The 23490-nt window shown below is 49.8% G+C and overlaps 1 protein-coding gene across 1 annotated transcript in view; it reads right to left on the reverse strand.

Annotated features, from left to right (window-relative positions):
- ZBTB7C (zinc finger and BTB domain containing 7C) overlaps positions 1-23490 on the reverse strand; it is a 335725-nt gene that overhangs the window by 149271 nt on the left and 162964 nt on the right. Inside the window, exon 3 of the mRNA XM_046024019.1 lies at positions 282-343. The gene's annotated coding sequence lies outside the window, so the exon portion shown is untranslated. The remainder of the gene's footprint in view (positions 1-281; positions 344-23490) is intronic.

Genomic DNA, 23490 nt, shown 5'->3' on the forward strand with positions numbered 1-23490 from the left:
TCCTTTATCCTTCGGGAGTCCTGCGCTCTCTCAAGCACCAACCACAAGGGAGCAACACTCTTTCCTAAGCCGGCGGGAGGGCAGAGCCTGGGTTCCAACCATCCACCTTCCACTCCGAGGAAGACTTTCATTCCCGGTCCAGCCCCGCCCAGCCGGACACAGCTTCCAGAACCAAAAGCCGATTCCACCGAGGTCATGCCCCCTTCCTCAGACAGGGAAACCCGCCCCCTCCCAGGAACAGCATCAAACCACAGTCCTAAAAAAGCAAAATTCATACTCACAAGCGATGACGCCTTCCTCTCCGATTTCAGGCCAGCAGTCTCCCTGCAAACCTGCTCATTTCCTGCAAAGAGAAGAAAAGGATGGAGAAGCATATTAGCATCTGCTCTGCTATCCTTTGGCAGTTTCCTGGCCGACCTAGGGCTTCGGCACCTTCTCTCCTTCTTACTCCCCACAGCACTCTCCCCTCCCAGGAACACCGTGTGCTAGCTGGGTGGGCGCCCCTGCCTCCCTGCACGCCTCCCTCCCCCACCGCGGAGCCATGCCAGTCTCAGATTGACCACTGCCTCCAATTCCCTGAAGGCGCTGGGCTTCTTCCCACTCTGGAGTGAGGCCTCCTCTTCAGTAGCATGGGGTTGCCTAGCAACCCCGCGCACCGGCTCGGAAGGCCCTCCTAAATTGGACCTCACAGCACAGGGCATCTCCTTGTACAGCTGCCGGAATCTTAACAATCTGGCTCTGAATAATAACACAATGGTAATTGCATGCATGGGCCCCAAACTACATTTAAATAATGTTGAAGAGCTGACACACACCAACAAAGGCCAGAAAATGCGTTGCGGAGGTTGACTGTAAGGCCAGGCGGGACGTTTGGTGCGGGAGGGAGATGACACCAAAGACTTGCGTTAATGACAATGCCAACCTGAACTGTGAATTCCCCTGCCTTTCTGCCTGAGTGTGTCACCACTTTAACGCGCTCTAAGTGAGTTTGGGATCTGCAGAGGCAATTAATGCCCAGAGGTAGCGATGCTTTGAGACAGGCTGCCCTTTAGCGGGTTTTTGGAGGGAGCTGGGGAGGGAGAGAAGACAAGAAGGGAGAACTGGGCGTGAGTGATGTCCTTTGGCTTTTACAGTTGTGGCTAAGTACATTTTAGAAGGTGGGAGAAAGAACTTCAAGTGAGAGCACAAAGCATTTGCTGCCTTGGCAAGGGACAAATTCGACACGACTGATGTGTTTCAGGATAAGAAGTGAAGGCAAAGAGGCTGGAAGCTGGCAAACACACGGACCGAAACCCTCAGCGGGCGCGGGGATGGCCGTGCACAGCTCAGTCCAGCCTTCAGTCTGGGTCCCTGGCGGAGGGTAACCCCGAGCTCTGCTCAAGGCACCAGGGTCTCAGCTCAGGGCCGATGGCAGGCCGGTGAGCTGCTCTCTGCAGAGTGACAGCAGTGACCCCCCCCCCCAGATCAGCCCTGCTCCTTCAAAAGCCCGAAGCACTTTTTTTTGTTTGTTTGTTTTTACAAAGCTCAAATTCTTCCTGCAAGGGACTTAACCAGATACTGGCACAGCCCCGTCCCAGAAACATGAGTCACACGAGGCAAGAGAGACAAGGGTCCCTCGATGGAAGAATGGGTAAACGGAAGAATGGGTAAACGAGAGGTGTTCGGCGCACACAATGGAGTATTACTCGGCCATACAACGGAGTATTACTCGGCCATACAAAGGAAGAAATTCTGGCAGGTGCCACCGCAGGGATGAAACTTGAGGGCCTTACGCTGAGTGAAACCAGCCAGCCACAAAAAGACAAATACTGTGTGACTCCACTTAGATCACAGAGACGGAGAGTAGGATAGAGATGGTCAAGGGCTGTGGGGAGGGGCGCCGGGGAGTTAGCGTTCGGTGGGGACAGAGTTTCAGTGCGCGAAGGTGACAAAGTCTGGGAGACGGATGGTGAGGACGGCTACACGGCCAACGTGAATATACGTCACAACCCTAAATGACACACTTCAAAACGGTTCACAGGGTTAAGTTTGTGACATGTATTTTACCACTAGTAGTACAACATACACAGTCGGCGAGACTTGGGTCTATCTTCACCTTGAAAGTCAAAGTGGCCTATGTCACTCGTGAGCTTGGCCACAGAGGCTGCCACCAGGACTCAGGGACGAAGGGGACAGGGAGCCCCACAGCTTGTCAGCATGGGATTGACGCAACACAGTGTCAGATGGAGGCGGTGAGCGTTAAGAAATAAGTCCAAGCACCATCACCCTCTGGAATGTGGCCTCCTTGTAGCCCAGGAGTCCCCTCCACCACAGCCTGCTTCCCTATCTGGGCACGTAGGCTCTGAGGACCCACTCTTACTTTTGCCCTCTGCTGCCTCTGTGTCCCCATGCCCCCTGCCTAGAAAACCCTTCCCGTGCTGTCGCCCTGACCTGCTCCTCCTCTTTCTAGGGGGCTCACATCAAGGACTGCCTCCTCCATGATGCCCTCCAGATGCTCCCATCCCGCCGTGTCTGAATGTTGCAGACAGCAATCAATCCTTGCTTCGTACTCACATTCATATCGGGAAGGCTTGCCTCTCGCGATACATCCCTGGCAGGACCCTGGATAGGAATGGTTGTTAACATTTTCTGTCTGCCACTGGCCCTGGCTCAGGGCTGAGCATACCATAGGCCATCCATCGCCCCAAGGCTCTCGGAGGGAGAGCCCCCTGCTTCCCTTCCCAGGGAATCTGCCCACAGCCCCCCTGCCTGGAGTGGAAAGCACGTCTGCATGTCGCCAAGGCCTGAAGCTCTGTGTGGACAGGCAGGTGCCTCCAGTCATCTAGCAGTGTAACGCAATGTGTGCAATAAACAATTGAGCATTTGCAGATTTTATGAATTTGGAAAGGTCATTAGAGCTAACAGCTTCTCCGGGTGAAAGTGAATAAATAGCGTGGATCGGTTTTTTCTTCAGTGTCCTGAGCTGCCTCTTGGAATGTGCTTTAAACCTCAGAGAACAGTGTTACAAGTGAAAAAATGTAAAAAGGGGAGAAAAAAATCCAGGCTCTGGAGGCAAGAGGAAACCCACGAGAGCTCTGCAGAAACCTCTGCCTTTCTCCAAGCCTGTCTCTCCCGATCTGTAAAAGGAGGGCGTGATTGCTAAGCTCCCTCCAACTTAAAATAAACTAAAATTATGATAGGAGATAATCGTGCGAAGTTAGCAACTTTCTGAAGGAACAATTACACCCCTAACTCTACCCATCCTCCCAGGTGGTGAATACCCCTGCAGCTCTGGGTAGCAAAGATGGGGGTTCGGGCCCCAGAAGCCAGGAGAAGGGCCTTCATGATTTCAGGGGCCCTCACAGACCCTGACCTGGAGGCCCCATGATCTGACTGCCTCACTCTCCCTCATTAGATCATTAAGGAACACTCCGGACTAATGATTGGTTTGCTCGAATCTCCAGGAATGGCTGGAAAAGGGCCAAAAGGTGGCATCCAGACTCCGTCTCCCCAGCCCTTGGCTCCATGACTGACTGGCGAGGTCTGTCAAGAGCCAGGTCTCTGCGGGCAGATGCCGCTGGTTCTCCCCAAGGCGAGAAGGAAGGAGCATTCAAGAAGCCGTGGGGTCTGGCTCCAGCCTGCTGTCATGGGGAAATGGCTGGCCCTTGACCAGACTCCACAGTCCCACCTCCCCCACTTCCTCCCTGCCCTCTCTTCCCATTGCCCCAAGTGCTGACAGACACCGGAAGGTGGGAGCCCCACAGCAGTCCTGGCTCCCACCTCCAGATCCCTCGTGGCTTTTAGAAGCAAGAAGACGACCACGTATGAATCAGAACTGTGTGACTCACGACCCAATACTAATATTAACATTAGCGTTAGTATGAGTTAATATTAATGAATATTTGTGTGACGTTTTCTGATTATGAGAGTATTTCCCCACTTATCAGACAGGGAGGAGAGTTTCGATTCATTTATTGAGCACCTGCTGTATTCCAGGGTCCTTGCTACCCCCTGGGGATACAGACACGAAAAGTGTGTCTCCTGCATACCAACTCCCTCCAGGACATTGAAAGTTGGGAACACGGAGGCCCAGGGAAGCTGAGGAACATTCTCAGAAACAGTGTTCAAACCAAGACCTCAGATGCGGAGGCCTTTCGCCATTGTCCCCGCACGGCCTGTGAGTGTAGCATGAAATTGAGCCTCCACAATGTCACCCAGAAGCGACCAGCCAGAGGACTGCATGCCTGGGGGACAGTGAGGGTTGATGCCCAAAATGAACCAATGCTTGGGGGTGTCAGGCCCAGTGGCCCTGAACACCACAGAGCAGTAAACCCTGGACTGGGCACAGGTCAGAGCCTACTGCAGACATGGCCTTGACCTCTCATGGCCTTTCTGCTCATTGATAAAAGATGTAACCCTTCTTCTCATCAGAAGGGCTGCAAGAGACGCCGTCTGGAGAGCTGAAGCAAATTAATGACTTTTTTTGGTTTTGGGGTTTTTTTTTAGTCTGCAGTCATCTTTGTTTTCTAGAAGTTGCCACAGCGCTTACAAACAGCATGTGACACAAACTGGTATTATTCTTCTGAGGGTTTTTATTGGCTTTTCAAAAACTATAATGTCTTGGGAGCAGCACAGCCAGGGTACCCCAACCCAGAGATGGCAGATAAGTCTAGCTGCCATCCCAAGTCATGCCAAGGATAAGCGCAGACCAGAGCCAGAACCCAGGTCCCCAGACACGCAGGCTCCGGCCTGCAGGCTCAGGCAGAGTCCCGCTGGCTTTGAGCCCCCACAGCAGCTCCGCAGCAAGCCTGCGAGGCTGGGATGGGGCTCTCTGACGCTGGATGGCAGCTAGCACAGGCCGATTGACGTCTCCGCCCCCTCAGTGGCACTCAGTGATCTGCTCTGCCTCTTAGCCTGGTGTTGTGAGCCTCACAGGAAGGGGCGGAGGTGACGAGGGGGTGCCCTTAGGGACAGCAGGGTCGCAGTCTCTGTTGCAGGGACCTGTGGCTCTAAGGAGGCCATCACACATTGTGGTTTGGAGCTAGGCTGACCCCGCTGTGCCACCCTGAGCAAGTGACTTAACTTCTCTCTGCCTCAGATTTCCCTCCGTCCGAGGGGCAGAATAATGGCACCCATTTCCTACCTCACAGGGTTGAAGTGAGAATTAAATGAGAACATGGAGGGAACCCGCGGCCCAGGGCCTGGCATCTATGTGTTCTCAGGTATAGTCAGTGAGATCAGATTGCCCCTGGTGGGTGAGCTCCATGAAGAGGGAGACCATCTGGAAAGGCTACACGTCAGATGATGCCAGCTATAGGACATTCTGGAAAAGGCAAAACTCAGAGACAGTAAAAAGATCACTGGTCACCAGGGGAAGAGACAATGGATGAACTCAAGAATGCTCTAATCCCAGAGGATTAGAATAGTAAAACTAGTCTATGATACAATGGTAGATACACATCATTATATATTTTCAAAATCTGTGAAACCGTACAACACAGAGGAAATTCTAATGTAGACTCTGGACTTTAATAATGACGAATGGATGTCAGCTCACCAATTGCAACAAATGTCCACCCTAATGTAAAATGTTAGTAACAGGGGAGCCTGGGGAAGAGGGGGAGGCTGGGGGTAGATGCAAACTCTCTGTTTTCTGCTCAATTTTTCTAGACACCTGAAGCTGCTCCAAAAAAAAAAAAAAAAAAAAATCAAGTCTATTAATTTTTTTAAGAAAGATCGACCCCTCCAAAGCACGATACATAGGGCCCATCAGTACACAGGCCATCACCAAGCCCCTGTGGGTATCTGGGCCCCCCAAGGGAGACCTGCAGTTGGACCAAGAGACTAGCATGGTCCTCCCAACGTGAACTGCCCCTGTGTCTTGTGTCCAATCAAAACGTCAGAGGCAGGGCCGCCTGGGTGGCTCAGTGGGTTAAAGCCTCTGCCTTCGGCTCAGGTCATGATCCCAGGGTCCTGGGATCGAGCCCCGCATCGGGCTCTCTGCTCAGCGGGGAGCCTGCTTCCTCCTCTCTCTGCCTGCCTCTCTGCCTACTTGTGATCTCTCTCTCTGTCAAATAAATAAATAAGATCTTTAAAAAACAAAAACCAAACAAAGCAAAACAAAAATGTCAGAGGCAGTGTGGGGAGGCTGATGGGAAGGTCAGGTGGGAAGGTGGAGTGGGAAGGCAGAGTGGGGAGGCCAGCAGGACCAAGCACCCCAGCAACCAGGATACCTCTGGTCACTGGGGGGTGACTCAGCCTTCACTTACCCTTCTTGAGCACACACCCTATGCCTGCCTCACCCCTCCCTGCCTTCCAGATGGGGACTGAAAAGAGGCTCAGCCCCTTGCCCACGAGCCAGACTCCTCCTAGCCTTCTCCTATGTCCTCCAACTCCAACACCAATATTCCCCATGGAAGGAAAGAATCTGACTGTAAGCCTCCCTAACCTCCCAGCAAAGTATTAGCTGACCAGAGCGAAGAGCAGATTCAGATAGATGTAACACATCATGCGGGAGGCGTCATATTTGGTCATAGGGCCCCTGCCTACAGTCCCGACGGCCTATCTCTGAGAGCACTACCCCAGTGCACCTGGCACACACTGGCAAGCTTAGCCTTGAGCCCCCAGCTAGCAGGATGCAGGAGCCCCTGCTCACCCTGGGAGGACTAAGAGGCCAGTGTGTCCTGAAATGGGGTGGCAAGTCTATGAGGTCACCTCCAAGCAGCCTGGGCGGACAGCAGACTGGGCGGACAGCAGAGAGGTCAAGGCACAATGAAGGCCCTCAGCCCAGGGGCGCAATGTGGGGGTGTCTCGGGAAGGGTTTTTAGAGCAGGCACCAAGGTCCAGCCCGTCCCACCTCCCACAGGCAGCAGCAAACAGTTGGGTCCAGTCTGATTCCCAGAAAGGAGTGGGGTCTGTGTGTCTGTGTGTTGCTGGGAACAGCATCCTCAAAGGCAACTGAATCTTCCCTCAGTCATTGTTTTGGGGGTGATGGCCCCTTAGAAGTCCGAATTTCTGTGACCTGAGCCTCAAGTCTTAAAATAACCCTGAGAAGGAGGGAAGGCTGAGCCCAGAGCCAAAGCCAACAGTGGGGCCTCGCCTGGGGAAGCGGGGGAGGGGAGGAGAGCCTGTCCGAGGATCAAAGGCCCAATCTCCCTGGTCCGGCTGCCCAGCCCAAGCCTGGCTGCGCAGTCACGCACATTTTATTTTTTCTGGCCTCGGGGAAGTGCTCTTGGGGTTGGGCAAATCTGAGCAAGGTCTGCCAGCAGGGAATGGCCTGGAGCAGCGGAGAGAGAGGGCAGCAGCTGCCCACAGGCACCCTCTGGCTCCCAGCAGTCCCCCTGCCCGACTGCCAGGGTAGGAAGGGGGAGGGTGCCCGCTAGGGTTGGGGAGGGAGTCCTTCCCACTGCTCTCTGCCTGGTGGAGCAGAAGAGATTCTCGGTCACAACATGGGCAGGCCAAGAATATTCCGTTTTATAAGAGCAAATAACAGTTCGTGTTTGGAAAAAGGAAAAGGTTTCTCCACCACAAGGGAAAAAAAGTAAGCATGTTCAGTCTTCATGTCTGCTGGCGCATGGCAGCGGAGCTCCTCCCCTGCAGGGGCGAGGTGAGGCGGGGGCGTCTCACCGGTTCAACAACATGGTTCTCTGAGCCTGATCTCACTGGCTGATGGTGTTCAGGGGGACACACGTGCTGTGGAATTTGCCCGGCTGGTGGGTACATCTCTCAGCCGGCCCGCCTGGTTCTTGCTGCCAAGTGTGGCTGAGATTTTTGAGGTTGGCATTGGGCAAACGCTGGGGGGGGGTCAGAGGGCAGAGGGAGCAAGGCCTGGTCAGTCTGAGAAGGGGTGAAGTCAGACAGGTGATGCGGGCATTCAGAGCTCCAGATGGCAAAATGGGGAGGCAGGCCTGTTCTGTCTTCACGACCACACGCTTCCTCTTGACGGCATCTCCTGGCTCTTGGGTCTTGCCCCTGGCCCTGACCTGGTGCCCCAAGTCCTTTTACTCCTTCTCCTTCCTCTAGCTAAACCTGTTTTCCAGAAAGTTCTATTTCCATCTGGTGTCCCTTATGACGGCATACTTAATGCCAGCTTTCCTTTCTCTCAGAGAAAAGACATTTCCAAGCCCCCCTCTCAGGTGGGAAAATGGTATCCCCTGGAAAAGGATTTATTTCACTTTTTATTTCTGAACTACACTGTCTACCCTGCCTCACACTGATGACGAATACATAAATGATCTACACTAGCCAATAACCCTGATGCTATGTGGATGGTGTTGGGGGTGTTTGGAAAGAGGACCAGGGACTCTTCCAACAGAAGGGACACCACTGGGAGAAGCCTGCCTCCAAAATCATCCCCTCCAGTTCCTGCCCTCATCTTCCCCAGCCAGGCCCACCCAGCGTGGAACATGGGTAGGGAAGACGTATATTTTATTGTCCCAACAAGGATACTTCTGAGAGTGAAAGGGGATACTATTCATGACCTAGGGACAGCAGGCATCAAGGGGCTGACCCTAGCCAACCAGGGTGTGACTCAACATTTGGGGTTTGGGAAAACCTAGTCAGAGCTCTTCTCTGGAACTTCCATGGCATCACTTAGGGAAGACAGGTCTGCCCCTATCCCCCCAGCTTCCCCTCTTGGGAGGAGGCATCAGAAATGATCTTCAGAGAGGTCAGCAGGCACATCAGACTCAGAGGAAGCATGACAGGTATCCGTGTGAAATGTAAGCTGTCCTCTGTCTGGCCCTGCCAACCCTCAAGGCTCCCCACTCAGATACTTGCAGATCCCACCTCCTGCAGGAAGCCTGCCAGAATTGCTCCATTTCTCTCAGCACTGTGTGTGTGTGCGTGTGTGTGTGTGTGTGTCTGTCATGACAAGGGAAAAGGGCTACAGTTTTAACAACAGGTGAGTCCAGGATATAAGGGTATCTGAGCTCCTCAGGCGGGTGACCATCTCCCCACCAGCTCATTGGCTCTGGAGTGCAGGTACCACTGTGAATCCTTTGTCTCTGGAAACTCCTGTCCCTCCCCTCTCCCCACTACCCAGTACCTTGATTACAGAGAGTCTCTGATTTAGAGTTGCTGGGAAGAAGTGAGTTAGACTGAATGCCTGCAATTTCCCCCTCCTACACTGGAGATCCAGGGCTCTAGAAGAGGCCCTGCAGCCCTTCAGGAGTTCACTGATCCTCTCGCATCAGCGTATAAGTCATCTTCAAGGCAAATACTCTTGCAGCTCAGTGACCACTGCAAGACGGTCACGGGTGTCATTTTTGCAAACCCAGCAGGATGCTGATCATTGGGAAAGAGGGTCTGAAATAAAACCTGGAAAGGGGCTCAAAAAGAACTCTATTTTCATAGCTGGGGGGAGGTGTGGTTTGGCCAATGAACCTAGGTGAGAACCTCCACTTACCACCTAAAAATTCCCCCCATGTCTTAGAAAGAGAATAAGGCAATCAAGACTAAGTGTAGGGGGGCCCTGGGTGGCTCAGTCAGTTGAGAGTCTGACTCTTGGTTTTAGCTCAGGTCTTGATCTCAGGGTGGTGAGATCGAGCCCCTTGATGGGCTCCGCGCTCAGCAGGGAGCCTGCTTGGAATTCTCTCTCTTCCTTTCCCTCTGCCCCTCCCCATTGTGCATTCTTTCTCTCTCTCTCTCAAATAAAGTTATAAATCCTTTAAAAAAAAAAAAAACAATGAAACAAAAAACTTAGGGCAGGAGAATGGTGCATAGTAAGTTCAGGAGGTAACTGGGGAAGGCTTCCTGGAGGCAACAGACAGTAAACAGAGGCTTGAAGGATGGGGAGGGTATCAACAGTAGGGGCAAAGGGCAGTCTAAAAAGGGGAGAGTCTGAGCAAAGATGCAGAGACAGAAATGGGCACCTCATAATCAGGGCAGTGAGTTACCAGGTCTGGCTGGAACAGATGGTGGGTTCAAAGAGGAGTAGCAGACGCAGCCGTGAGGACAGAAAGAACCCCAAATGCCAACCACTTCAGGCTTGAGTCCCCGGCAGCTCTGGAATCACCATGTCCCACTTGAGAGTTGTGGGGGGGGAGGAGCGGAACCCAGCGAGGAGAGGCTGGATGGAAGCTTCTTGCTCAGGCCCCCAGAGAAACATCTGGAAGGGAGCAGAGGGACTGGCCTGGGCTGAAGCCATCTCTGACTTCTTCCCTGGTTACTCCCAACTCTGCCAGCTCTGAGAAAGCCAGCCAACTCAGCATCTGTGGCCCCAAATGTAATCTCGCCCTGCATGCCTCTGATTCAGAGGGGTGAGAGCGAGTTTCCAGGAGCTGAAGCCCATGGCAAGCATGCCCCTGGTAGCCACCCTGAGCTGAGCCGACCGCTCAGCTAATTGGAACATTTTCACGCGTATGCTTGGACATCCATTCACCAAACAGTGGATGGAAAGCCAAGGCCTTTTCTTTAACCTTTCATCTCCTGGATAAAATTGTCCCTATTGTCTTTCTTGCTTAGGTCACACTCCTACAGCCTTGCCTACAATTTCCAATCACAGTTTTTCTAAAGTGGAATGAGAAATTAAATATACTTACAAAATAATCTGAATGCCAAGGTCTCCCTCGATTTAATGGGCATCTCCCCAAACTTTCGGGGTTGTTTCATTCACACCTAACCCAACCACATTTTGGACAAATGGAAAGTCTTGTTAAGTCTTTCCAAAGCTTTAACTTCGTGTTCATTGAAAACAACTTTTCTTCTTCTTCTTTTTTTTTTTTTGCTATGCTATTTCGTTGGTTTGTATAATCCTTAATTAAATTGCATAATTACAACAGCAAGTTCCACTGGCATAAACAGGTTTGGGAGCTAAGCCAGCTGCCTCTAGGAAAGCATTCAGCTCAGCTGTGGGTACAGCCATGGTGGACATTTGGACCAGCCGTCCTCCTGCCCCTCCCAAGTACCCTCCAGCTGTGGGCATCCGTCAGAGACAATGGAGAGAGAGCTGAGCCTTCCTCTCGTGGCAGTTGCCTGAGAAGGATTTAGCAAACTAACCCTACGCTTTTGTGATGGGTAATAGACAACACCACCCTCCCAGAGGTCATGGGACTTTCTTGCACCGACATGAGTTTCTAATGACGTCATCTCAGATATCTGTGGCAGGTTGGCTGGGGAGAGAGGTTTGGAGTCAGGGGAATGTCTAGGAGTCATCCCTCAATCACACAGTCTTCCTGAGGCTGAGATTTTAGACCATGTCCAACTGAGTCACAAGAGTGTTCCCTTCCCCTAAGAAGATAGGGCTGTGTATTTACCCTTTTATTCTTCATGTTACCAGATCCCTTACTTGGCATGGGATGCCATCCCCCTCTTCACCTTCTTTATCAAAGTCATTTTCTGTGTATCCAGGCTTCCCTATTTCATGGATCACAAAGAGAAAACCAACCAACCAACCAATCAATCCCAAGTATTAGCAGACACCTACAACTCATAGGAGAAGGAGTGCTCTCCAGAGGAACATATCTATTTTGAGCCATTTGCAATTCTTTGTCCCTTCATCTTGGTAAGAGAACCCCTCCCAATTCCTCCCCAGATTACCCCCCTGCTTTCCCCATAGACAGAGTGATCATGGTTGGCTTAAGCCAACCCATTTAGCTCAGCAACTTGGTCACGGTGACTGGACAAATTCTATGATGCAAGGAGATGTTTGCTCTCCTCTTGAGGAGAAAGCTCCATCTTTAGAGATGTGGAGGGTGCATGCAAGGTCTGATGCTGCTGCAGCCATTTTGTTACCAAGAGTTCAGAGGGCAGGGTGAGTTACAGAAAAACGGAACTGGAGGCTTGAAGAAATGACTTCTGAAGATCACTCTGCTTCTGTACTTTTCATTTACCTAAGCCAACACATTCCCTTTTAGTGTTTTTTAATTGGTTAAGTTTAAAAGATCAAACTAATACACACGCATGGCTTGAAAATTCAGAAGTAATCAAAGCCCCACCATGAAAAAAATAGCAGTCCCAGAGCCAGCCCTCCCCATACTGAGTCCCAGTTCCCAGAGATACCACTCTCCACTGCTTTAGTTCTCGACCATTCTCTACTGCCATATTTCTAAATAATATGCTCTGTTCATCAGCTGGTGTTGTCATACCAAAATGCCACAGATTGGACTTAAACAACACAGAGTTCTTTCTCACAGTCCTGGAGGCTGGGAAGTCCAAGATCAAGGAGCCAGCCAATTTGGTTTCTGGTGAGAGATCCCTGCTTCCTAGCTTAGAGGCAACCAACCACCTTCTCGCTGTACCCTCGCTCAGTAAAGAGGGAGTGAGCTCTCTGGCGTCTCTTCTTATAAGGACACTAATCCTATTGGAGCAGGGCTCCATCCTAATGACCTCATTTAACCTTAATTACTTCCTTTCTCCAAATACAGCCACACTGGGGGGTTAGGACTTCAACTTATGAATTGAGGCAGGGGCACAGTTTATTTCATGGCTCATGCTAGATGCCACTATTTCTGAATTTCACACTTTGGGCTGTGGCCTGTTAATGCCCCATCATGGAAGCTGAGGTGTGATCCCTTTTGTGCCGCCTCCGCTAAACACACATTTCTGTTCTCTGCATCTTCTCACCAGAGTGACACCACTACTTCTGGTTAAGTCAGTTGTCAGTGTTTCCAGTGTTTTTGGCTGGGCAGATACTGGTCACGGATGAACCACCTGATAATCTTCCTTTTCTTGCAGAACTAATTTTTCCCTCGTGTTAAAAATGGCTTTCTACGCGCCTAACACTTACTAAGACACAAAATGACTGCCTGAGCTCTTCAAATCCCTCCTCCAACGGCTCAGTGGTGAGGAATCTGTCAGTTCCTCTTTGTTTGTTTTTTTTGGGTGGGGAGAGTCATCCTATCCAGAGTTCCCCACCCTCCGGTCTGGAGCTGAGCACAGCACACAGCACAGCGGTCACCTGGGAATTCTTAATTAAATCCCTTGTTTCCTGGATCTCATTATGCATTAATTTCTATCGCTACTATAAGAGATAACCACCAACTAAGTGATCCTAAAACAACATGATCTATTATCTTATAGTTCTGGAGTTCAGAAGTCTGAAATAGGTCTCCCTGGGTGAAATCAAGGTGTTTGGCAGGGCTGCATTCCTTCTGACGACTGTAGGAAAAAGTCGGTCTGTTTCCTTGCCTTTTCTAGCTTCCAGAGGACGCCCACATTCCTTGGCTTATGGCTCCTTGCCTCCACCTTCAAAGCCAGCAACCTTGGGAGAACCCTTCCCCTACTGCTTACTCTGACCTGCTCACCCGCCTCCTTCTTTCCCTTCCTGGGTCTCCTGGGGATTACGCTGGGCTCCCCAGGAAAATCCAGAATCACCTCCCATGTCAAGGTCAGCCAGTGAGCAACAGCCATTCCTCTGTACCCTGAAATACCATCTTGCCTATAACTTCATTTTTCCCAGGATCTGGGCATTCAGATGCGGACATTTCTGGGGGTCTATTCTTTTGTCTCCCACATATACTATTCTTGCTTGTGGCTTACACTCTGTGTCATCAGTGCAAATCTTCCTCGAGTACTTTTCTGAGAAAGAGTACCGAGGAGGGACATCATCTGAGATTGTGCCTATCTGAATCAACTTTCTATCCACTCCCTCCTGAGTCTGTTTGGCTGTGAACAGAAAGCTAAGTTGAAACCACTTTTCCTCAGAAGGCTGAAGGCATTGTCCCAGTGTCTTCTAGTTTCCAGGGATGCTGCTGGAAAACCCAGTTCTGTTCTGTGCCCCTCCCCCTTTTCTATACAACCCACTCTTCTCCTCTCTGAAAGTCGTGGGGTGATTTTCCCCTAGCATTCTGAAACTCCACAGTCACGGGCCCTGGAGGGAGTCTGTTGCGGTCACTGTGCTCCCCAGGCAGTCTGCAAGCGGGCATCCCTCAGGCCAGGGAACCTCTGCGAATTGATGTTTCTGGAACCCCCTCCTGGCAGCCCTCTTGGATTGAGCTTCTAATGTCCTTATCTTTTTCTCTCCTAGTTGCTACAGGGTTGTCCTCGTTTCCTATTTGAGGAAGTCCCTCACCCTTACCTTTCAGATCTTCTACTGAACTTTTAATTTCTGCTATTATATATTTAACTTCTCAGAGCTGTTCCTTATTCTTTTACTATTCCTTTATTACAACTCCCTGTTCTTATTTTATGGATGCATTATCTCCTCTTACTTCTCTGAGGACCTTAATTATACTTTTATTGAAGTTTCCTTCTGCTCCTGGATTTGACTCTACTAACTCCAGCTTTTTTTTTTTTTTCTGTTAACTTGGGTTTTTTTTCTCTTTTTTGCTCTTCTCCTATGTTACAAGTTTTCTTTTAACAAATGCCAGGTGATCCTTGACCACATTAATATTTAAGAGTGAGACCTGAGGGGCACCTGGGTGTCTCAGTGGGTTAAAGCCTCTGCCTTCAGCTCAGGTCATGATCCCAGCGTCCTGGGATTGAGCCCCCACATCGGGCGCTCTCTGCTTGGCAGGGAACCTGCTTCCTCCTCTCTCTCTCTCTGCCTGCCTCTCTGCCTACTTGTAATCTTTGTCAAATAAATAAATAAAATCTTAAAAAAAAAAAAAGAGTGAGACCCAGATGAGTTGCTGATTTCTCTACGGTGGACTGGATGGAGTTCCGGTCATGCCTTTGGGGGACCATATGCAGGCAAGCACGAACACACACACGTATGTTCACATTCACACATACAAGTGTAAACACACACATACATACACCTTATACACCTACACACACACATATTCACACGCACATTTGCACACATACACACGTTCATCCAACACATAGGGTTTTCTTCTCTGGGGCCCATCAGTTTATTGGCAAGGCAACCCTGAAATCACCCTGCCTGGGGGACAAACACGGGACTGTCAGTATGCCAGTAGCTGAGGAGATAGAAGTCCCACTACTCAGGATGCAGCCTTGAAATAAATTCTCTCATTTTGAGTAAAGCACTCAGACTTGCTCTTGGTTGTCTCCAAGGCCAGAACTTCTCTGGATCCTGTCCTTTGGGAAAGCAACCTCTAGTCTTCTATCAAGGAAGAAAGAGAGTTGTGGGAGGGGATCTGGGGTCTGATCATCCTTCATGCAAAGTTCCAACCAGTTCCTATGTTTTCAAACCCATTCCTCACTTCACCTCACCTTCAGAAGTATCTAAAATTCCTGCTTCTGATCTGTTTGAGTTTGGGGAGGGACCAAGAGTGAATGCTTCTAGAGGCTTCTTCCCACGACTATGCTTGGGTTCCAGCTCTCCTCTCGGCTACCCCAGTAAACATCCATCTACTGACTTCCCAGATCCCGGTCTTACTAACATCTCTCACCCACTTCCCTGTCCTTGTGAAGTTGGGCGTTGTCATTTTCCCTAAGGTCATGGGTAGAGGGGATGATTAGAAAGGGGGCAGAGGTAAATGCCTGTGGCCAAGTCACCACGTTTATCTGGCAGTCTCTCCTTGAACTTTGGGATGCTCTAGGTGGGGTTTCTGGTACGGGAACCAGACTGCATCCCGTGTCTCTCACCACTGCATGTGAGCTCCCCACCACAGCTCAGGGCACACGTGGCCCTATTTCCCAACCCTGTCTGGGCAGCCAGTTCCTAGCACAGTTCACCTGGAGTTCAGAGGCCCCTCTCCAGTCTCACACTGCCCCTGACGGCAGCACCAGGAGCTTCTAGTAAGTTCTATTTGCTCTTGTTAACAGCTCTCAGCTCCCACTCCCGCTCAGGCCTCGTACAGTAACTGGAAGCCCCTGTCCATAGCCAGCCATGCTGCCACCTTGAAGGCACAGGGATTTTCCGAGAGTCCCTGCTGAGGGGACGTATCAGAGCCGTTAGAAGAGCCACTGAAGAACCCTTTCACAGACACAGGTGACACAGAGTCATCCACGTCTCCCTTCCAGGTTCACATGTCAGACACAGCTTATGACCCCACTACATAGGCAGTGCCGGGGAACTGGGGGACAGCCCAGTGTGGCCGGTGTTTGTAGTGCAGGCTGTACTGGGCATGATGAAAAGGGCGGATCGAACCCTGCCTGATGGACAGACTCTTCCTCGACACCGGCCTCATCCGTACCCACCACAAGCGGGGACGACAACACAGCTCATGCCCCAGACACTAGATGTGAAATCCAGACCGAGGGCCCGGCTGCTGGCCTCCTATTGTAGTTCTCTCATACATAACATTCAAACCCCTGAGTCATGAAGACAGTGTCTTCCAGCAGAAAGAGACCCGTTAGCAGGAAGTAGATCTCGTTGTCATAAACTCTCCACAGAAGCTTATGGAGCGGCCACCAGCCTTGCTCTCGTGCCCTCCAAGCCTCTGTCCCATAGCAATCTAGATCATAGCCCTGTGGTCCAGGTGGCCTCGGAGGCAGGCAGAAAGTGGGTGGGTTCCCTGTAGGGCAGTCGTCATTCATCACAGATCCCCCCCTTTCCTCTCGAAAAGCAACACACGTGTCCCCTCCCCTGGGGGAGAGGCTGGGGTGAGACTCCCACCTCTGGGGGCCCAGCACAGATGTGGACATGCCCAAAGTAGGACAGGCTCGTGCACCTGGGCAGGTGAACGCCCCTTTCCCTACAGCATGGGATTGAAACAGCCTAACACCTCAAATCCCGTTCGGCCCGCCCAAGGGTTTGTTAGGAATGAAGCAAATCATTCCTCCTCCAAGGTGCCCCCTCCTCCCCAGGATACATGATTTATCTGTTCCTCAGAGATTCAGATTCTGAACACCAGGCATGCTCAAAAGGACATTCATCTATTTTTTTTTTAATTCATCTATTTTTTTAATGATTTTTTTTTTTTAAACAACAACAGTAAAGGAAATCCCCACCATATCCCGGCAGCCCTATCTAAATGCCTGGAAGCACATTCACAAAATAAAAATCCAGGGGACTGGCAGGCCACAGAGGGGATCATCTTGTATCCTAATAAACTGAATCAGATCTCCTCTGTTGCCCATTCCCATGATGACATCATCCCTGACTCCATCCTGGTCCACGCTCTAGCGAGTTCTTGACAGAGCCCCCGTCACGACTTTGGGATTTTGGTGCATCTTTTTCCTTCCCCTTTCTGGAACCTTGCCCCTCTTTCCACCTACCCTCCAGGTGCTCTGTTTTTCCTCGTAAAACCTTCCTTCCATTTCTTCCAGAGTCACTTCTTTTGTCTTGGCCCACGGGTATCTCTTTCTTTTAAAAATTCATTATGAAATATTCTAGACATACAAAAAGACGTAAAAATAATGCACCAAACACCTGTGTACCCGCCACCCAGCTGCATGGATTAAAGGCAGCTCTTCCTCATCCCAGGCCCACGGCTCTCACTGACACCGCAGCTCCTAGCAGCCTTTGTTCCATTTTTCCTTGGAAGAGGCCCAGGCTGCTGCTTAATCCAAGGCATCCCCAGCTGTCACCCAGACTCTCTGTATTAATTCTTTCTCTACCTTCATGGGAGCAGCTCCCCCATTCCCCAGCCTGCCCTCTTCCTTTGTGATTTGACCACTTCCCTCTCCCGAGGGGAGGGCTTGCCCAGGTCCCTGCCTAGTTAGAGGCCATAAGCAGGTCCATGGAGAGCTGTGAATTGGACCAAGGACTTTCACCTGGATGATACCCCAGCGTGGGACCACATGCTTCCTTCCCACACCCCTTCATGCGTCAGGAACGGGGTGCAGGAGCTGGGGACAAGGTGGCACAGGGGGACACTCTGCCTTCATGGTCTTGCCTTCTCTTGGGGACAGTGCACAGAGGCAGCCCAAGCCAGGGGGGGCAGGCTGGAATCGGGGGGTGGTGGAGGGGGGGTCCCTCCTGTGTAGTGAGAATGGCGGCTGCTGAGGCTTGGGGAGGCTAAGATTGGAACCCAAACTGGGTGGGATAGGGTGAGGGGATTGAGAGAGACAGAGGGACAAGTGGATCCTTCCAGGTGAGAGAAAGAGAATTAGCAGAGACAGTTGCGGGTGGTGGCGAGATTACAGAGAAAGGGGGCCCAGTCAGGCCGGAAAGCCCAGCAAGGTGACCTTGCTGGTCAGATCCTTGCATGGCAGTGGGCTGGGGGGGACGGATGTTGATGGCTAAGAAAGCTAGGGCATCCCACCTCTGCCAGGCCTGCCTTTGTTCTCAACTCTGGGTTAGAGGAGGGTATGTGTGTTTGTGAGCCCTTTGTCCCTGCTTCCCAGCCCTGCCCCACCCGCCACACACAGCCCCACGGGAGGATGCAGAGGGCAGTGCCAACCATTGACCATTCTGTTGATATTGGCACGGCCTGGGCAGAGGTGGAAGGTGACTTGCTGGACACCCTCTCACCCAGAGCCCGCCCCAGGAGACAGGGGCACCCACATAGCCAGGAGTCTCCCATGGCACCTAGCACTGATGATCTTCTGGGGAGAGGGTGCCCTGACAAGGGTCCCCCTCCAAAAACAGCAGACACACAGGGAAGCTGGCCCCATCCTCACCACCCACACTACTCATCCCCTGCCCAAGCTCTTGCTCAAGACATCAACCCCATGAGACTTCCCAAAACTCAACTTACACTATCTTTTTAGCTAAATATACACTGTTCTTATTGTTCCTACTGCTTGTTTGGACACCGGTCATGAATGGTCCCTTCTAGACAGTGTCCAAGTTAGACCCTCAGAGCTGGATGGCACTGTAGAGAACAATTAAGTCTCCCTTATAATTTCACTGGGAGCAACGCCCATGTAGAGTGGGAAGGCACACACTGGAAGGCTTCAAGCTCATTGGTGACAGAGTCAGAACTTGAACGCAGGTCCCCCAGCTTCAGTTGAGGGACCCCTCCTCTCTGGGTGGCTTGGGCCATGACTTCTTATCTATAGCAAGATAAAGGAAGATAAAGACTGTGCTGTATGCCTTGTATTAACCCCAACTGAGGACCGAGCAAAGGGTTGCCCAGATTAGGACCTTGAATATTTGGTGATTGGTTGTGTTATGTGTTCCAAGGCCTAAAATAACCCGCACACACCCACTCCTCAGTGTCATTGCCACTCTTTCTGCCAACATAGCCCAGTCCAAGCCAGAGCCTCCCACAGAAACCCAGCTGAGATCCCTCAGAACGGGGAGAAGGGTGATGTAAATTTCCTCTCCTCCAGGCCCACTGGTGATTTTCATTTGCTCTGTTGCCTGAATTCTCTCAACCATTAAGCAAAGAGGTGAATACCCATTTTAATGCTGGCAAGGGTCTTTAAACAATAAAACAGCAAACCAGCTTGAGAGTGAGGTGGGAACCAAAGTTAGAGGGTTTATGTCTACACCGGGACCAGGGATCAGAGTCTCCAAGGTCTCCAGGACATGCCTCTTTCCCCTCCTCCTCTGATGGGACGGTTCTCAGGACAGCCAGTGAGTATTTATAGAGGCATAGCATTCTGCCGAAGGAGCTGGGGAAGTCCTCCTCCAGTGAGTTTACCATTTGGTAAGACATGAAACAGTAAATGAAGTCAGCAAGGTTGCTGGATACGCAGTCAACGATAAAAAATCAATTGTATTTTCTCTAGACTAGTAACAAGCAAATGGAAGACAAAGAATTTTTAAATAGTACTAAATAGCAATAATAAATAAATAAATAAATAAATAAGAAAAAAATCCAATAAAATATGGCACAACATCTATACTAAGAAACATAAAACAATGTTGAGAGAAATCAAGGACTTAAGTAAATGGAGGTACCATGTTCATGGATTGAAAGAACCAAAGAACCAACAGGGTTAAGTTGTTTTCTCCAATGTGATTTCAGATTTGATGCAAGTGCAGGTATAGCCATGTGCTTATGTTTGCATATGCGAAACTGTGACACAGGAATTACATGGAAATTCAAAGGACCTAGAATATCTGAGAAAATAATGAAGAACAAAGCTGGAAAATTTCACTACCGCATGTTGGGACCACTACCATGAAGTTTCAGTAATAAGACAGATAGTTATGGGTACAAAGAGAGATTTGTATGAACAGGTCAATGAACAGATTCCAGAGGCAGACACATTCGTGTGTAGTCAAGACAAAGGCTCCATTGCAATTCAGTGAAGCAAGAATGGTGTTTACAATAAATGCCACTGAGTCAACTAGATACCCGTATCAAAGGTATGAACTTTTATCTGCTCTTCACACTGAACAAAAATTAACTTGAAATGGCTCATAGACCTAAACATGAAAGGCCAAACAATAGAGCTGTAAAAGTAAGCATAGGAGACTACATCTTCATGACCCTGGGTAGGCAGAGAGTTTCCTTAGACAAGGCAGGGAAAGGAATATCCAAAACTGAAGAAACAAACAAATTAGACATGATTAAAATGAAGAACATCTGCTAATCCAAAAAAAGAAAAAAATCACTAGGGGATAAAAAGGCAACCACTAGAGAGAAGTTATATGAACTGACACCAGAATACACCAAGAAAGCCTTCGAGTAAGAAAAGGACAGACATGCCAATTAAAAAGTGGGAAGATATTTGAAGAGACACTTCACAAAAGAGGCTATCAAAATGGCCAATTGACACATAGAATCACACAAATGCAAAAATAAGACCATAGCGGGGCGCCTGGGTGGCTCAGTGGGTTAAGCCGCTGCCTTCGGCTCAGGTCATGATCTCAGGGTCCTGGGATCGAGTCCCACATAGGGCTCTCTGCTCGGCAGGGAGCCTGTTTCCCCCTCTCTCTCTCTGCCTGCCTCTCTGCCTACTTGTGATCTCTCTCTCTCGCTGTCAAATAAATAAATAAAATCTTAAAAAAAAAAAAATAAGACCATAGTGACATATCACTACACCAACCAGAATGGCTAAAACAAAACATGGACTCTTACATGACTGGCAGGAATGTACATGTACACAACTATGTCCTTCACAAAAGTGGTTGGTGGTACCTACGAAAAATAAGTGTATATGTATCCTAGGACCCAAAATTCTACTCGTAGGCATACCCCCAACAGAAAAGATATTTATATAGACCAAAAAACATCAGTAAGAATGTTCATAGGCTTTTTTCTTTTTTCAAAATGTTCTCAAATTTCAAAATGACCCAAATGTGCATCAACAACAGAAGGGGTAAATAAATTATGGTATTGTCACACCATGAATAGTCCACAGCAACAAGAAGGAATGGACTTCTGGCAGAGTCTACAAAATGGGGCTCTCACGGATATCATGCCAAGTGAAATACAAAAGGAGTGACTGGGGCATGATTCCATTTATATGAGTTCAAACCATAAAATCATTGTCAGATAATAGGAATTAGGGTCTTAATCAGGCTTCAGAGAGGGCACACGCCGGAAGGAAACCAGATGCAACCATCTGGAGGGCTCTATAACATGGTGTTTGCCATGGAGAGATTCCTCAAGCTGTACATTTCAGATTTGGGCCCCTGACCAAGAAGGTCTGGATGGGGGCCTGGAGAGGGAGCAGGTGCAGGAGGGTAGACAACAACGGGAAGGCAGAAGAATAGGGCAGTACCAGTCCGGGTATTACAGGGTTGGGAGGTGGGGGGCAGCGAAAGCTGGCTTTGGGCAACTTTCCCGGTGGAGGCCCAGGAGCCTTGCAGGACAGAACAGCATTGCAGTAAAAAGGTGAATTCCTCAAGGGTCAGTCACAAGGATAATAAGGCACCTTCCACCAGCACTTCGTCCACTTTATAAGGGGAGTGAACAAGGGTGGCTTTTGAGGGGGGGGTTCATGAGGTGCAGCTGCCGCCCTTCGGTACACACACACGCCACGGGGGACGGCACAGGTCTGTCGCTCTGGCTCTGGTCGGTGTCAAGTGTGGCTCTAGAGGGAATTCATAAGATGAGTTTTCTCTTCTTCCTTTTAAAAAACCCCCATCTGCAAACTCACTCCTCTAACTTCTACTCATTCCCCAAGAGAGAAAGAGGAGAAAATGTCTTAGTTGGCACCGAGCCTGGAGCCTTACCCGGATAAGAGAGATGTCGCTTCCCAGTTCCGTGTGACTCCTGCAGACTCCTTAAGGTCTCCACCCACCGCGGGTGGAATTTGTTCCCTGCCCCAGGAGGCCTTCAGAAGCACTTCCTTTTCATCTTGGCCTGATCTGGAAGCCCCTGGCAACTGGGGCTCCCCCACCCTCCCACACCGTCCCTGTCAGACCCTTGGTGGCAGAAGGATGGCTTAGGTGTGCCTCTTCCTTCTTTGCGGCTCCTTACCAGCCCCCACCCCCCGCCAATAGTTTGTGATTTATTGATATTTGTTTGCTCTCACCCATCCGGCAATCTGGTCCGATCCCCCACCCCGGCCTGGTCCCTTCCATCAGGGCGGCTCTGGAAGTCTGTTAGTTGGATTTACTCTCCATCTGTCCTGCCTGCAGTGTTGCTGTTCTCCATGTTAAACTGTTTAAAAATAAAGTTGAAAAAGTAACAACTAAATAGATGACAGCCGGGCAAAAACAGCAGCTGTTGCCCATAAGGCAAAATAGAAAATATTCCCCTGGATGTATTTCTATCGAGGTGGGTATTACAGAGGAAGAGAGAGAAGAAAGAGGTCTCATTGGATGCAATGTTGTTGAACCCTCTCTGACGCTGTCTCTCAGGGGTGCCTGTTACCCCGTTCTCGGGCTCACAGCGTGAATGTACAGAGTGTAAGGAGTCTGCGGAGGCAGCTGGTGACTGGGAACCCCCGTGAGATGAACCTTTGCGTTCTGACACCAGGTACAAGTCAGATCCCAATTAAATCAACAAGTCCAGATGCTGGAACGGATACCACAAAGAATTTCATATGCGTTCTGCCCTTGACAAATGTCAACAGTTGGCTGAGTTAGCATGACAGAGACTTACCCAAGACTTTCATTTAAAAAATCCAAGTCACAGGACACCAAAAGCCCAAGTGACCACAAGAAAAACAAAAAAACAAAACAAAACATAAAACCTCTTCCAAGTTTAAAGTTTTGGGTTTCAATAGACATCAACAAAAGAGTGAAAAGACAAACCACAGAATGGGAGAAGACATTCGTAACTCATATACCTGCTGAGGAACTCATGGCTGATAGGTATAGACATCTTATGCCTCAAAAATAAAAAAGAACACAACTTTTAAAGCATGGTCAAAATATCTGAGTAGATGATTCAAAGGAGAGACATGAATGGCCAATAAGCACAGGACAACATGAAAAGATGCTCACTATCATTACTCATCCAAGAAATGCCAATCAAAACCACAACGAAACACCACTTCACACCTCTTAAGGTGCCTAGAATCAAGAAGTCAATTAATTACAAGTGTTGGTGAGGATGTGGAGAAATTGGAGCCCTCATGCACTGCTGGTGGGAATGGAAAATGGTGCAGCCACTTTGGGGAACAGTCTGGCAGTTTCTGAAAAGGTCACCTACAAATTTACCCTATGATCCAGCAACTCTACCCCTATGCATATACCCCAAAGAAATTAAAATATATGTTCACACAGAAGCTTGTACATGAATATTTATAGCAGTATTATTCAAAATAGTCAAATGTAGAAACAGATGTCCATCAACTGATGAATGGAGAAAGAGGTCACAGTATATCGACACAGTAGAATATTATCCAACCATAGAACAGAATGAC

This window comes from Meles meles, chromosome 12, assembly GCF_922984935.1.
Source record: "Meles meles chromosome 12, mMelMel3.1 paternal haplotype, whole genome shotgun sequence".
Lineage (NCBI taxonomy): Eukaryota > Metazoa > Chordata > Mammalia > Carnivora > Mustelidae > Meles > Meles meles.